The sequence below is a fragment of the Betta splendens genome, chromosome 17 (genome assembly GCF_900634795.4).
Source record: "Betta splendens chromosome 17, fBetSpl5.4, whole genome shotgun sequence".
In the NCBI taxonomy this organism is placed as follows: domain Eukaryota; kingdom Metazoa; phylum Chordata; class Actinopteri; order Anabantiformes; family Osphronemidae; genus Betta; species Betta splendens.
This window is the reverse complement of record NC_040897.2, coordinates 4,077,700-4,082,266: the sequence shown is the minus strand read 5'-3', so window position 1 is coordinate 4,082,266 and position 4,567 is coordinate 4,077,700.

Below are 4,567 nucleotides of genomic sequence, written 5' to 3'. Positions count from 1 at the left end.
CCAACGTTCTCCGCTCCTTGATCACCTCTGACCCTTGCATAAAAAGAGTTTTTTATTTTCTACAAAATAAGAAACCCAAACATGACTGCATTTAAATAACTTATAGAATGCATATCTGTTTGCATAACCTCTTGTACATAACTTGAGGGAAATCCATTCTTCTCACAAGAGGCCATGAGAAAGGTAAGGCCAGAAGATGCCCTGTTATTGTTGGCAGGCTCCAGGTACACGATCTGTACACAAATGAAACCTTACTGTATATCCATGGAACTGTCAGTCTTATGTTAACCTTGAATGCTGCTGATGTTGTTTAAACGTTATTTTGTTGTGTGAAATCGAACTAACATACAGTCCTTCTTTTCAACCAAATGTCATAATTTTGAAAATATAAATATAAAAATATCTACTTATATACTTTTCTAGAGAAGCCATTAATTCCCCCCAACATGACTATGTTATACCTGTTGTGGAGACATAGATGCTGATTATATATATGCACACACACACACACACACACACACACACACACACACACACACACACACACACACACACATACACACACACACACACACACACACACACACACACACACACACACACACACACTTAATTAAGACTTAAGGAGTAACTTACAAAACAAACCTTATGGTTGGTATTGACATGAACAAGAGATAGGGGTGTTCTTACAGGGTAGCATCTCCTCACAATGCAGCCCATCTTTGTTAAACAAAACAGAATCCCAGCTGCATCTACTCTACATTTCTGCAAATCTCAAAGTGCTACAGAGAAAATTAAAAGCATAAATAAAACATATAAAAGATAAACATTTAAAAACATGAGTAGAGAACACAGATAAATTAATCGAGAAAAGAATTACATTCCAATTAATATGCTTGTCTAAAGAGAAAAGTCTTAAAGTAGTGCACGATTTGTGGAGCGCTCATGTTATCAGGTACTGTAGGGCATTCCAGACTCGTGGAGGAGCTGCTGAGGAAGCACGGTCTCGGTTGCATAAGTTGTTTTTTAAGGTATTGTGGGGCATTTTCATGGATGGGATGTGTTCATTATTCCGCACCCTCATAAGAATCCTGGCAGCAGTTTTGAATGTGTTGGAGCTTTTGAAAGCTGGACTGGAGGCATGGACCAGCCTTTCAGCATCACAAAGGGAGAGGGAGGGGCGTAGTTTGGCAATATTTTTGAGATGGAAGAATGGAGTTTTACAGAGAAAGAAAAAGAAAGAATTAGCTTGGGAGAAAATAGCTGCCTGAGTCAATCATACAGTGTTCGGTGTAACTAATTATTAAATAATGTTAGTATTGTTTTTATATTTCACTTGTAAAGTAAAGAATCTTTCTTAATTTTTTACTCACCTCGGGAGTGACTTCAGTAATGTCATAGTTGGGGCCTCTTGCCCCGTATTTTCCCTGTTTTTTTTTGGTATTTTCCGGTTTACGTTCAGCCATGTTTCCCAGCTTTATGTTACTAGTCACGTGATTCAACAGCTGTGTTCAATTCGGTCATTGCCTGCATATTTCGGCACCTGCACTTACCTGAGTTCCCTGCCAGATCGTTGACTTTGTTCCATTCCAGCATTCTGTTCATTTGCCTACAGTACCTGTTTTACCTCTCTGTCTGATTGATTGTCTCGTCTCCTGGATTCTCCCTGTTGGTACCGTAGTTTGAACATATTATTGTGTATGATCTCCTGTCTGTCTGATCTGCCTACCTGCCTGCCATTTTTGTACCTTCACCAATCTGCCATTTTGGTTTTTGACCCTCGACTGTACCTTTATCTGCATCTACGAGTCTTCCGAAGCTGTGCTCCGTTCACACACTGACCGTGACAAGTATTTGCATAAAAGACCAATTTTTTATGAATTCAAAGTGCAGTGTTGTGGTTAATGTGGGATTTGTAAAGTAATGGTATTCCACTAATGCAATAAGTTTTATGGAGCAATTAGTACATTAATCTAATAACATTTATAAAAGAATTTCATTTGAATTTTTATGTAGGTACAATCCTGTAGGCATAAAAAGGACGTGGCAGCAGCTAAAAATGAAATATTAAAACATAATTCAAACAGGTAAGGCACGATCATATCATGGGTGTAGACTACCTGGCTTTACAACATTTGACATATTAAATAACTAAATAGTATGCAGAGCAGAGTATAGCAGTGCAGCAGCATTTTCAACATGGGTGTAATGTTTTTACACATTTGACTTCTACTCAGCAAACAGAAAGAAGGCAGAGGCTAGAACAACTGGTTGAGGACCTGCACCACCACCACTGACGCTTGCAGAGGAGATGGCCTTCAGCCTGAACACTGGAAAGCAGGGCCTGAAGGAATTCCTAGAGTGAGTTCATCAGAACCAATCACTCCCTAGGATACAAGTGCATTTGTAAAATGTAAAAGGCCTACCTATATATTTTATATTTTACATAGGCTACTTTTGATATATTCATTTCTTAGACTGTGGGTTGGGTTCTTTGTTGATCTTAACAAAATCTGATGGTAATATATGAATCCTTCTGTCACAACAGAAGCCCAGGCTGTTAGTATCCTACTAAATAAAGCTTAAATTATGATAAGTAGTATTATAAAGTGTACTCTAACCAAATGCTCGTCTTTATAGGACTAAGAGGATAATGAAACCATTTTCTGCCACAGAGGGGTCTACAGAGCTAATATTTATACAGTGTATAAATTAAATTCTGTACAAGTAATGAGTAACTGCGTAACTTTAAATCTTCTGTATGTCCAGTTATCGGTTAAGGAGTTGTATAAACTTCATCTTCTCAAGAAAATAGAAAAAGATGGAAAGAAATGTTACACTTGGACTGCCAGATTGAGATGAATGATCTTGAAATTGAAATTCTTAAACACAAGCTGGAGGTGAGTGTATAGAGAATTTCATGAATTATTGGAAGAATCATAAAATCTAACTATTGCCTTTGTATTTGTAGGAAATGAAGAAAACAAAATAAATTATGATTTGCATTGATTCAGTTCCCTTTATTTGACTGTCCTTCCATCCCGCCACAATAATGTCACAGGCCCTCTCAGGTGTTACCCTGAGCTAACGAGGGCACTGAAAACAAGCCTATGGTCATTTCCACCTAGTTCTTGTTCTGCAGTGCACCACGTTAAAGCGCTGCTGGGGGCCTGCTTCAGGCTCTGGGTAAGGATCAGTAGTGTGGGCTGGCATGGTTAACCCCGATCTCCATTAATCTCTCCTATAAGAAAGTTCACATTTAGTGCTACATAGAAGTGCTCCTGTGAGTGTGTAGTGCATGCATTGAAATAAGTGAATAGGACATACATGTACATACCACAGTATGGCCTGTTACTTAGGGTTGACTCATGATATATTTGTGAGTCATGAACAGAGCCGGGCCACTTGGCCTCCACGTTTGTGATAATACAGTATGTGCAGCATCACATATAATCTTGGTGGTGCAAAAAAGGATACATGTCAGTTACAGTATGGTGATGTAGTCTTTGACTATTAGAAAGAGTAGTCAGTGTACCTGCACATTTATACTGTGGAGGGACCTCCTGTTCACATAGTCACCTTCATTTTCAGAAGGTGCATTGATGGGAATATGTGTGCCATCAATGCTTCCAACCACATTTGGAAATCCTGAAGGGGATTCTAATTATTAGTTTATTTCCAGAGGTCACAGCAAGATGTTATTAACTGATCATCATTTTCCAGATTAGTCGTACTGAAACAAATTAAATACCACATACTTGCAATCCTGTGACACTCCTCTTTTAAGCCTCTCTAATGGCTCTGAGGGGTTCGTGGCCAGGAAACACAACAAAGATCCGCAGAAAGCGCTTGAGGGCGAGGCACACTTTTCTAACTACTCTACATACAGTGGCTTCACTAATGTGTTCAGCATCACCGATGTTATAAAGAAAACTACCGCAAAAAAACATAATGCAACACAAAGAATCTGCTTGGATGTAAGAGCACGGCCACGATGGGTGATGTGTCTGATGAATGGGTGGATAAGATTATTAATATATATTATGGAGTCTAGAGAGGGATGGTACCGCTCAAATAAATATGCATGCGGATATGAAAGAAAATGAACTTGTGGCCCCAAAATCCTCTCACAGCGTAAATTAAGTGCCATGTGAAATACTACAGCCTCCTCATCTACAGGATCATCTAGAAAGGGACATGCTATTTTGGTCTCTGTGCGAAGGAAACAGGTACAATCTATGAATGTACTGAAAGATTAAACGAGGTTGGCCTATATTAAACACTGGTTACTTTAAAAAGGGGCAGGGACCGAAAGAAACTCTGGGTTTCCTGAACAAATCCTGCTCCCAACCAGGTTAGGTTCACAGAGTAAATTGGCATAGTAACTGACTCTAAGTTTCAGAGTGAAAAGAAAGCAGTAAAGAAAGAAAGAAGTGGTGGACAAATTGAGTGCCCACCATGTAATCGTTAACATCATTGGTCAGTAGTCCTGGCCTTCTATTGGTTGGTGGATTTTTGGATGTTCTCGGGTTGTAAAGCGAGAGCAAGCGTGAGATGAATTGAGAGC